This window comes from Felis catus, chromosome E2 (assembly GCF_018350175.1).
Source record: "Felis catus isolate Fca126 chromosome E2, F.catus_Fca126_mat1.0, whole genome shotgun sequence".
Lineage (NCBI taxonomy): Eukaryota > Metazoa > Chordata > Mammalia > Carnivora > Felidae > Felis > Felis catus.
The window spans coordinates 40185422-40198181 of record NC_058382.1 but is presented as its reverse complement, the minus strand read 5'-3'; the positions used below and the strand labels follow the sequence as shown (position 1 = coordinate 40198181).

General features: G+C 39.5%; 1 long non-coding RNA gene across 1 annotated transcript in view; it reads left to right on the top strand.

The window, feature by feature from the left end:
* LOC123382276 overlaps positions 1-12760 on the top strand; it is a 211530-nt gene that overhangs the window by 25436 nt on the left and 173334 nt on the right. The window lies entirely within an intron of this gene.

Genomic DNA, 12760 nt, shown 5'->3' with positions numbered 1-12760 from the left:
AATATTAATAAATAATTAAAATGCAATATACTGAATAATTAAACCCACAAAGGCCTGATTTATCTTTAATGCTTTTAATGATATTTTTAAAAAGGCAAAGTTTTGATAACATATGTTTGGGGCAGCATATGAAAAGATGAACAAGCTGTTCCTTCTTATTGTTTATTCTTAGAGGCTGTTGGTGGGGAAGCAAAATGCCAAGGACAGTGATACTGTTGGGTATGATTGCTGAGTACATGTGTTGGGTAGTAAATTATTTTTTTCTTTCTCTGCTAAGTTTTATTTTTGTTCCCTGTTCAGAACTCCTTTTGTCAGTTGTGTGTGTGTTTTTTTTAAGAAAACATTTGTAATTTTGAAGGTGTGTGTGTGTGTGTGTGTGTGTGTGTGTGTGTGTATGTATCCATCGAGTTCACTAGATCAATACTTTCAAAGTCCTTCATCACCAATTTAAAGGAAGTGAAATCATGATACCCTTAGAGCATACCATGAATCTCTCCCTAAAGAAATACATTGCAAAAGTAAAAAGAACCCAAAACTAAAAGAAATGAGCCATCAGGCCATTAAGAGACATGAAGGAAACTTAAAGGAATATTCTTAAGTGAAAGAAGCCAATCTAGGATTCCAACGATATGACATGCTGGGAAAGGACAAATCTTGGGAAAAACTAAGAAGATTAGGGAGTACCAGGGGTTGGGAGGTGGTGAGGGATGAATAGGCAGAGCACGAGGACTTGTAAGGAAGTGAAACTACTGCATATACTATAAAGGTATACACATCTGTATGTCATTATAAATTTGTCCAAACCATAGAATATGTGATATAATGAGCGGGCCCTCGTGTAAACTATGGACTCAGGGTTATTGTGATGTGAAAAGAAAAGTTCATCACTTACAACAAACACACCACTTGGGTGGGAGAGGTTGACAATGAGGGGAGGTTTGCATGAGTGGACGTAGGAGGTATATGGAAAATCCCTGTACCTCCCTCTCAATTTTGTTGTGAATCTAGAACTCTTACAAAATAAAGTCTTAATAATAATAATCATAATAATAATAATAAAAAGTGTATAGTCACCTTAGTGACAAAGCCAGGGAGGTAGGTGGGGTCTGCATTGTGAAGAGTATGATGTATTATGGTTAGTTTGGAATTTTTCCTATGACGACCCAGATAAGGAAACTGAGAATGATAATGGTTATATACGATTTTCATTTTTCATCTATTTATGTGATGTTTTAAAAGGAAAATCACTCAAGTAGCAACATAAATAGTGAAGTACATAGGAAATGAGGATCCTCAAGTGATCTTATAAGCCGTCTATTAAAATAGAAAAGAATTAAAGAATAATACAATAGGGACTGGAACTAAGACATAGGTAGTGAAGACAGGAAAGAAAATAATGTATTTAGAGATTTTTGTGTAAGAATCAGTTGGACGTACACGGTCAGAGGGTGTTGACCCCATGTCTGTAATGTGGCTTATGGCCTGAAAATATAAGAGTTTAGAAGGAAATGAGGTGCATTCAGATGGGAGATGAGATGAGGTTTAGAAATGCAGAGTTGAGGGTAGTGTGGGGCAGTTATGTGAACACAGAACCAGGAAGAAATTGGTAGAATGAAATAACTACTTCAGTGAAGTGAAAATGGCATAAGGCAGTCCTTTGAGACTTCTGCAGCCGCTAATGATCATAATGACTGGGCAGAATAGGGCTGATTTGAAGTCTGGTAATCTGATATCAATTAGCATTTGGAGGTTTGGTGAGCTAATATTTGGTGAGTACCTCTGTGGAACAGGCACCATGTTATTATTTTGTACTCATGTAAAAATCACATAAATTTCATAGCAATAGAGACAGGCTTTCAGTCTTTCCTTCAACAAATGTTTAATGTATCTTGTTTTTCAGATACTGTAATTATCATTGGGTAATTATCTTTTACTTTCAAATGTGAAGATTTATGCTCAGGAAGGGAAAAGGATTTATTGAAATAACAAGCTAGTAATTGACAGAGGTGGGATGAACCTGTCTGTGTTTAATTCCCAAGTTTTTCTGCACCACTTTGCTTTCAAGGTATTACACCTAAGAACAAACCTGATTATGAACTGGTTAATTGCATTTGGGTGGAGGTAGATTGTTTAGGATGGGGTCTGTCCCCCAACTAGAGTCTTATATAGAAAGAATATGCAAATGTTAGACTTTAATTTTTCCCATCAGGCATACAGTCTAAAACAAAAGATCTAAGTAGTACAATGACAGACATAGATAAAGGTGCATCCCTAGAAATACATTTGAGTCTTAATATATGTCATTTGAGTCTTAATATATGGTAAGGTTGTCTCCTGGAAGGTAGAGAAAATAATTAGAATATCCTAGGGCAGGTACAACCAGAAATGCAGGCCGGTTATTGATGTTTTCAAGAGGGAGAAGGACTCACCTCATTTCTGTCATGGTGCTAGGCAGTTTTCTTTGCTTGCATAGAGTTGGTGTGTCAGTGGTAGGGATAGACGTGGTTAGAGGTAGTATAAAGTTCTTGTCATACTCCTTTCCTATTTCCCTCCCTTGTTCTCTAGCTTTCTTTCCTCCTTACCTCCCTTCCTTTCTTCTTCCCTTCCTATTTTCATTTTTCCTTCTACAAACACTAATCTATCAATTAGTGTGAGATGCACTTGGAATATGACAAGGAACAAGAAGATCATGGCATTGCCACCATAGAACTTATATTTTTACACAGAAAGTTAAAAAAAATAAAAATAATTCACTTATTACTAAATGAAACAAAAACTAAAAGTGTGGGGCTAAGCTAGAAGATCTATTTTACATAGAGAGTTCAAGGTGAAGGTTTTTGAGGGTTGATATTTAAACTAAGTCTTAAAGAATGAAAATTAGCAAGTGCACACACATGCAAGATTTCAGATCTTCATAAGAGGAACCTCCAGCCATGTACTTGCTCAAACCTCAAATGATGGTTACCCTTTTCCTCCCTTTCTTCATGAAACCCATCACTGAGTCACTATCAGTCCGAGATCCAAGCAGGAAAATAAAAAGTATTGTGTTTACTTAGAAGAAAGGTGATTTGCCTGGGAATTGATGACCTCGGTGGTAGATAAACAGAAAGCCGAAGAGAAGACTCCTTTGGGAACCTAGGAACACAGGAAGCTGCTACCTTTCTTAGGTTGGTAGAAGAAACTTGGAATTATGCAGCAGAGATGAAGCCCTGGAAGATATACAGCATCCTTTGAGGATGGAGCTGGGAGGCAGAGAGGGATCATGTGAGCAACACCATCTGCTCTGTTTCTTTCCTTTCAGATCTCCCACTTGTGCCTCCCATTGGTTGAAAATCCAGATGACAATGAATCCTTAGAGATACTGCCTACTAGGATAACCTGAAAAGCAGAGCAGCACAAGTTTGAGGAACTGATTTGATGAAAAGTTATGATCTCTCACAGTTTTATCTCAAAATGATATCACAAACCAGTCCACTTCACTCCATTTATATACCCTGATCTGAATTACCATTATCACTATCATCATCATAGTAGCCTCCTAATTGCCCTCCTTGGTTGAGTCTGATGCCCTAACTCTACAGTCTCCACAGAGTAATGGGGATGAATGAATGAATGACATCATTGACATCCGAAGGAGATTGGTAAAGTTTAATATATTCTATATTATACTCCTACTTACCAACTTTTCTCTGACAAAATCACAAATTTTTCTGAACCTCTATTTTTATTGTTAAAATACCCACATCAACTATCTCACAGGAATGATAGAGTTAAAATCTTAGGTAAAAAAAGTGCTTAACAAAACTGAACACACAGGCAGCCACTGTGGAAAACTCACAAACATTGGCCCCATGAGTAGCTGTGGGTTTGAATCTTCACTCTGACATTTACTATTTAATTTCTGAACTTTTCTGAGCTTCAGCTTTCTCATATTTGCCATGTTTCATTCACTACTTTGTGAACCTGGCTTGACCTCAGGACCTGCTCTGACTTAAGAGAAAATCATGAAAGAGAAATTAGACTGCTTCTTAGGCTGAGCCTTAAGAAGACTTAGAACTTCGATTTGTAACCTCTTGGAGCATTGCCCTGAAACTGCCATGTGAGGAAGGAAGGTGGTTTAGCCAAATGGAGTGTGAGAGAGCACATGGAGGAGAATAGAAATGCCTTACTTGCAGCACCATCAATTACCAGACATAGGAAAGAGGATCTAGAATCTTTTTTAATAGCCAATCCTCCTCCAGATACATGCAAGAGTGAATCCAGGTGAAACCAGTGAAAATCTCCTAACCACCCCACATAATTAAGATAAATAACAAATTGCTGTTTGTAGCCCCTGGGTTTTAGGGATGATTCTTTTTTTTTTTTAATGTTTATTTATTTTTGAGACAGAGAGAGACAGAGCATGAACAGGGGAGGGGCAGAGAGAGAGGGAGACACAGAATCTGAAATGGGCTCCAGGCTCTGAGCTGTCAGCACAGAGCCCGACGCGGGGCTCGAACTCACAGACCGTGAGATCATGACCTGAGCCGAAGTCGGACGCTTAACCGATTGAACCACCCAGGCGCCCCAGGGATGATTCTTTATAAACAATAGTTAAAACAGTGTCCATATGTATCAAATGGTATAGGTTCTTATTAAAAAAGTACTATTAACACCATTGTTATTTTTAATTAAAATGTTTATGGTACTGTTGACATAATAGTATCATAAACTCTTCAAAATAATTCAACTGCATATGGATTAATATATGACTTCAACATTATATTCAGGGCAGGGTCTGGAGGAGTCCAATTGCAATTCTTAGCCTCTCTTCCCCTCCACTCTGTGGTGTGTTATCTCATCCATAGTGGGTACATGTACATATTATGTAACTTAAAGGAATATAAAAAATGTGCACTTCTCAGCTACTAAAATTTATTTTCTTTCCAAAATTGGCAAACACTTTATAGACCATCCTTTGATTTAAGCCTATTAAGAAAGAATTCAGGTGGCATAAGCCCCTTTGCTTATGTTTGGAACAAAGACTGGGACGGGCAATTGAATGCTATTTTAAAGGACAAAGTTTGACCCCACTTGCCCTGTGACCATCTCTTGTTCTGTGGAAGAAGCTTTTTGAAAGTCTTCCGTAGAGCCAAACTTAGAGCGCTCTTATCTGAAAGGAGCTGCTTGTCTCCATCTATGACTCAGATTATTTCTTTGCATATTAAATTACAAGAGACAGTTCCAGCTGGATCCATCAATGTATTTATAACTCAGCCACACAATTTTCCTCCAGGCGGAAAACTTGGCAAACACACTCTCAGCCTGGCTGCGACTTTCAAAGATGAGAACAGGAAAATAATCGTGGCAGTTTTTATATCAAACTTCTTGTCTAAATCCTGAATATAAAGGGAAAATTTCAGTCCCCCAGCACCATTTCCACCAAAGGAGTGAGTGAGTAGGGCAGTTGAGGAATTCATGAAGAGTGAGAATATAATTTCTTTTGCCTCTCTCAGATCTTGTTCTCAATGAGTTATCCTTGGTACCAACAGTGAGAACCCCCTTGAATTATGTGAAAGACAGGGGTGTGGTCATTCACTGATGACCTGGCACACTATCTAGCTTACCATCTACACTATGGTGCTAGGTGCTCAGTGCTCAAGCATATTGTCTCAGGAATCAGTAAGATAGATTTGATTTTCCGTGTATGAGAAAACTTAGGTTGTGACAAGTTAGCATACTCAGAGTCCAGATATGTCTCCTATAATTTATGTATACCTTTGTTTCCAAGGGCAATTAGGTAAGTAATTATATATACATATATGACTTAAAAGTGCTCTTACCTGAAGGAAGTCACTTGTGTATATCTATCAGTCACATATATATATATATATTTTTATTTAGCGTATGACAGAAAATCAAACTCCAGGTAGTCTAAGTAAAAGGTCATTTGTTTAATCCTATAACTAGGCATTCAGGGATAGATCTTTATCAGTCACTGCCGTACTATGTTAATATCATTAAGAATCTCTCTATATTTTTCTAGACATCTTCTCCTCTAGTAGTTCCGAGATTCTCATTCTATACCTAGAAATTCTAGCACAAAAGAATCTTCTATTTCCTGATGAATTCTATTAAAACACCTGATTTGAGTCTTATTAAATTGTTATAAGCATTTAACCACACCCTAAACTCATTCCTGTAGCCAAGAGGAGGGATTAGGCTGAGAAGATGAACTTGGATCATGTGTCCTGTGGCAAAATAGTAAGATCTATGTATTAGTTCATATAATTGTATCAATGCTCACCTTCTGATTTTCATAATTATACTGTGACAAAGTAAGATATTTATATTAGGGGAAGCTAGAGGAAGGTTATGTGGGAACCTACAACTGGATTATAACCTACAAGTGGATTATATGACAGTAAAAACTTTAAAGTGTAAATATATATGAATGACTCCACCTAGCAGTCTCTTTCCGTCATTTGAAGTAGAACTGATTCATCAATTGAATTTGAATTGATCTCCGTGGTTGGCCTTTCCAGTATTCTGTTGCTTTTAATTTTTTTTTTCCTTTAGATTCACAGACCACTTCACTTTTATATAGATACTATCGATTGCAAAAACATGTATTATAATTGATATGCTTGAATATTTATCTTCCCCCCGCTGGATTATAAGCATCTTGTGGGTCAGGTCTGTAGGTTATTTATCTTTAAAATCTCAGAGCCAAGAAGAGAGCCTAGTAGAGGCCAGAAGTTCATAAAATGTTACTGGAATACACGAGCAGGAACATGCTAATTTGTTAATTCATATCAGCAGCTGGGATATAGACTATTATTTTAACTACCTAATGATTTGGTTTTTAAATCAATAAATAGAATTTATGGTATTAATTTTAATTCTTCCCTTTCATAGACACCAATACCCAATACCATGTTACAGCTAGAGAAAAAACATCCTGTATCTGTTTCTCAGGAAATAAAAAACAAAAACACGCTGATAGGATTGTGGTTGTTACTGCTTTTTGTATGTTGGGTGTAGGGGGTATGGGGGAGCATTGGGAGTTCATTTATGCATTTATTCTACCAATATTTATTAAGTATATCAATACATGCATTTATTTCTACCAATATTTACTAAGTATATCAATGCTGTTTTAGGATATGGTCTACACCAGCCCATTTTAAGAGATTAGTGAATTCATTTAAAGAAGCAGACAATTCAGTGAGGGAGAAAATCACCTTAAAGTGTAGCATATTGAAAGTGAACTCTTAGTTCCTACACCCCACCCCCTGCTATTGTCCCCTGCTGTCTTTGGAATGAGTCAGTTTTCAATCATCCCTCGTGTTGTCATATGATATACATCTATCAGCAAACATTCTGAGCTCCTGCTGAGGACAAGTGTCATGGGATAAAATGATCTTGAAAATGCTCACCTGAGTATGTTTTAGTGCTGAAATTTTCTTATACCCTATATTTGGCAATTTTTTTTATTAATTGCAATTAAGATGGATTAGATGCAAATATGTATTAAGCAATGCAAATGCAACTTATGGTAAATAATAAATAAGGTATTCTATTTCAATGAAATGTGTTTATATGTCTTGTTAGAGGAAGTATAGTAAAAGCCTAGAGGTCTTGTTTCAGGTGAAATTCAGGAAGAAGGAATTGGGTATCCACTGGCTGACTAAATGTTGTAGGCTGGAGATACAGTTTTCTGTACATCAAGATAAAGTCCAAAATATTTTCTGAATACATATGAAAACATTAAGGGGATAAACTTCCATGGAATTCCTAGTAATAAAGTAGTTGTCTAAAGATTATATGTATTGGGGCGCCTGGGTGGCGCAGTCGGTTAAGCGTCCGACTTCAGCCAGGTCACGATCTCGCGGTCCGGGAGTTCGAGCCCCGCGTCAGGCTCTGGGCTGATGGCTCAGAGCCTGGAACCTGTTTCCGATTCTGTGTCTCCCTCTCTCTCTGCCCCTCGCCCGTTCATGCTCTGTCTCTCTCTGTCCCAAAAATAAATAAACGTTGAAAAAAAAAGATTATGTGTGTTCAGTCTCCTGAAAATGGAAACTGACCTCATTCCTACTTGCAGTGGACTCAGTTGAATCCTCCAAAATTCATATGTTGAAGTCCTACCTCCCTATGTGATGATATTTGGATATAGGGCCGTGGGGAAATAACTAAGTTTAGATGAGGTTCTGAGGGTAGATTCCCATGATGGAATTAGTGTCCTTGTAAAGAAAGACAGCAATGAACTTGTTCTCTTTTTCTTTCCCTGCCATTTGAGGACACATCAAGAAGGTTGCTATCTACAAGCCATAAAAACAGCTCTCACCAGCAGCTGGTAAGACTGACATCTTGATCTTGGAATTGAGAAAATACCTTTCTGCTGCTCGAGCCACCTAGTCCATTGTATTTTGCTCTGGCAGCCTGAGCTGACTATGATTATTCTACCTTTCCCTCTTCGAATGTTTAATGACAGTGGAGCTGTGAACACATATTCACAAATATATATATATTTTTTGCACTGGATTCCCTTTGACTCTGAAGGATGAAAGATTTGACCTAAGGGGTACTTCAGTAAGATATTGGGAAAGCTGAAAGTAATCAGGTATATTTCAGAAAAAAGCTTCTGCTAATATTGAGACAGTTTATATTTCAGAAAACACATAATCCAAGAGTAGTGTCACCTGTTGGTAATATCCTCACCTATGCCTGAAACATGTAGAAAAAATGGAGTACTGTAGTACTATACTTTATTTCCTGGTTTGATCACTAAAGTCCAAATATAAGTGGATTCTGCTTAAGCTTCTGCATGTCAAAAGTACTTAATTAAAATGGTCCATGTGGTTGGCTTAAGATGCTGGAATGAGTAGTTTGTGCTTGTGGTGTGTTTATTTCCTCCCAAGGAATCTCTGAAGACCTGTGCTGAATCTGCTGTTTGATGGTCGAGGAAGCACTGCACCTTGATCACATTTGACCAAGACCTAAAACATATACCATTGGAAAAGCTCATAATCCTCAAAAATTATGATTTTTAATAGAGTAGGTTTAGTAACCGAGCTGGTACTAGGTTTCTGAAACACACTATATAGAGAGTTTTAAGTGTCTCATTTACCTTGCCCATAATCTCTTAGTGATGTATACTTCCTTAATTTTCATTTAAATTTCAATGAAATTTTCATTTCATTTCACTTTTAGTGCAGGGACCTCTTTAACTTTCCCATATTTAGCTATCTTATTCATTTCCAAACAGAAAAACACGAGACAAGATACGATGGCCAATAAAAAATGAAATATGTGAACCTTGTATTTGAATAACATATTTAATGGGAACAAAATAGTATAAAATTAAATATTTAAGCAATTTAGGTGCCTGGGTGGCTCAGTCAGTAAAGCGTCCGACTTCGGCTCAGGTCATGATCTCACGGTTTGTGAGTTCAAGCCTCACGTCCAGCTCTGTGCTGACAGCTCAGAGCCTGGAGCCTGCTTCGGATTCTGGGTCTCGCCTCTCTCTGCCTCTCCCATGCTCACGCTCTGTCTCTGCCTCTCAATAATAAATAAATGTTAAAAAAAATTTAGGGGCACCTGGGTGGCGCAGTCAGTTAAGCGTCTGACTTCAGCCAGGTCACGATCTCGAGGTCCGTGAGTTCGAGCCCCGCGTCGGGCTCTGGGCTGATGGCTCAGAGCCTGGAGCCTGTTTCCGATTCTGTGTGTCCCTCTCTCTCTGCCCCTTGCCCATTCATGCTCTGTCTCTCTCTGTCCCAAAAATAAATAAACGTTGAAAAAAAAATTAAAAAAAAAATATTTAAGCAATTTGGAATAATGACCAATGAGTTTTTGCTGTTACTCCTGGAGGGATAGGGGCTTATTTGGATCGTCTTAACTTAGGGACTGAAATGAGAATAAATAATGTACATAAAGGGTTTTGTGAGGCAAGGTCCTTGGGTCAGCAGCAAATGGAGCATTTTGGGGAAAGGAAGGCAGCTATTTCAAGAAAAGTTGGCCTACCCCCATCACAAGAGAATAATGAAGATTGGTTGGGGCCAAACTGGAAATAATTTAGCATAACTATAAGAATACAAGCAACCTCCATTCACCCAGAAAATAGAATAAAATGTTTTGGGAACACTGAGCCAGCAGCAGTTTATTGTAGAGTGGAGATGGTGGGTGGGGAGACTTGGAGGTACACAGGCAAATAATACAGAAAGAATTGCATGGTTTTAACAACCCCTTCCCTTCTCCCACTAACAGTCTTTTGCTTAAATAATTCACAGCATCACCTGGTAATCTAACAGAAGTAAAGTGTCCTTTTCGTTAGTCCAGATTAGAGAAGGCAAGGCAGGTTCTTTGTTTTAACCTTGACCTCTGTGATACACAGTTCCATGGATGCATTTTTGGTTCTCTTTCACTGACCTTTTAGATCGAAACAGACTATGCTCTTCCAGCAGCTGTGGTTTTGTACACTTGTACATCCATCTCCTCTCCTTGGAGCACTTTCCCTTTCCTGTTGTGAATTTATACTCAGCTTTCAGATTTCCATGCATATATAACTTCATTGATCCGTCTTCCCCATGATCCTTATATTTAAGCAGGCTTACTTGCTGCTTTCATAGTGCATGTTCTTTCTGTCCATTAACTTGTCTCATTTTTTACTTACACACGTGTTTGTGACCATGTTGATTTGTGTTTATTCCCACTGAAATATCGGTTCGAGAGCATGGGTAATATCTGTACGTGTTGGGGATGCAGTGATACACAGACACAAAGCATTTGACCATATTTGTCATTGAATAAATATTTGTTGAATTTATGAATCAACAAGCCTAAAATAACCAGTCTGTAGCCAGAAAGTGGCAGAGTCTAGACCTGAAAGTAGGTCTCCCTGAAAAGATGAAAAATGCTAAAATGTATCTCAGAGTAACAACACTGATAAGTCTGGCCACAGAACAAAACAAAACAAAACAAAACAAAAAAACCAAAAAGAAAACAAACATACAAGAACACCCAACAAACAAACAAAACACACCAGGATTAAACCTATTTTGATATCACTGTGACAAAATACCCTGCACCAAGATTTGAAGTACTTTAGCCTTAAAGAAACATGACATACCAAAAGTAACATTTTACTCTCAATGCAGACAATGTCAACTTTCTGACATACAAATTTGAAATAGAGTTGCACAAAGACACCAGGGAAATGCTTGGAAGCCCTGAAGTGCTGAGAATTCTTTGGGCAGACTCCTTCTCTCCGCACAGATGAACACCATGAGCTTGCTGGAAGGGGTTCAAAGAACAGCCCACAGCAGCACTCAAGTTTGCTAAAGTGACTGACGTTGGCTTCAGCGTGGATTCCAAAGGCGACAGCTGACAAGGAAAAGAGGAAAGGAAAGCAGAGGCGAGATTTGAATAGTTGCAAAAGCCCAAGGCAGCAGAAGGCAAACATCTTCTGGGGTTATCATGTGTTCATAACCAGTTGCACCAGAGATCTTTCTAACAGAGTAACAGCTGGTGACTGGAGCAGCCAGCTCTAAAGAAATGCCCCTCTCCCCCTGCATTGCAGGGTCTAAAACAATAGGGGTGACAATAATGGGTTGTTTGTCTTTTGATATCTCATTTATTCATGTGTAAAGGGAGGAGTATTGGCAGACATTAAAGAGCAATGTTTACTATATATCAGATATTATTCTAAGTGCTTTACTTAACTAATTTATTAAACCCACGGATCGTGTCATATAGGTACTATTATCAACCCCTCTTTTCAGATGGGGAAAGGAGGCACAAGGCATTAAAATAATTTATCCAGAGTCCTACAGCTAGTATTAACAGTTGAGCTCCTAAGAACATTTGCTTAACAATGGCACTACATTGCCTCCTATATTATAGTATTGCATAAAATGGTCGACATTTATTGAATGTTTACCATGAGTGTTTCATACACCAGACAGATACCATGTGAAATCTGCAGTTCAAGCTCAGGAAGAGTATTTTTCCATCATGACCTGACAGATGAGAGAATTGAGGCAGAGGGAGTGTTATATTAGGAAGCAACAGGGGCACCTAGGTGGCTCATTCGGTTAAGCATCTGACTCTTGATTTCAGCTCAGGTCATGATCTCAAAAGTTCATGGGATCAAGCCCCCTGTTGGGCTCTGCACTGACCACACTGGGCCTGCTTGGGATTCATATTCTCTCCCTCTCTCCCCCTCTCCCCCTCTCCCCCTCTCCCCCTCTCCCCCTCTCCCCCTCTCCCCCTCTCCCTCTCTCCCTTTCTCCCCTCTCTCTCCCCCCTCTTTCCCCCCCTCCCCCTCTCTCTCTCCCCTCTCTCTCTCCCCTCTCTCTCTCCCCTCTCTCTCTCCCCTCTCTCTCTCTCCCCTCTCTCTCTTTCTCCCTCTCCTCTCCCTCTCCTCTCTCTCTCCCTCTCCTCTCTCTCTCCCTCTCTCTCCCTCTCTCTTCCTCTCTCTCCCTCTCCCTCTCCCCCCCTCTCTCTTACTCTCCCTCTCCCTCCCTCTCCTTCTCCCTCTCCCCCCTCTCTCCCCCCTCTCTCCCCCCTCTCTCCCCCCTCTCTCCCCCCTCTCTCTCCCCTCTCTCTTACTCTCCCTCTCCCTCTCCCCCCTCCCCCTCTCCCTCTCTCCCCCTCTCCCTCTCTCCCCCTCTCCCTCTCCCTCTCCCCCTCTCCCTCTCTCCCTCTCTCCCTCTCTCCCCCTCTCCCTCTCTCCCCCTCTCCCTCTCTCCCCCTCTCCCCCTCTCCCCCTCTCCCTCTCTCCCCC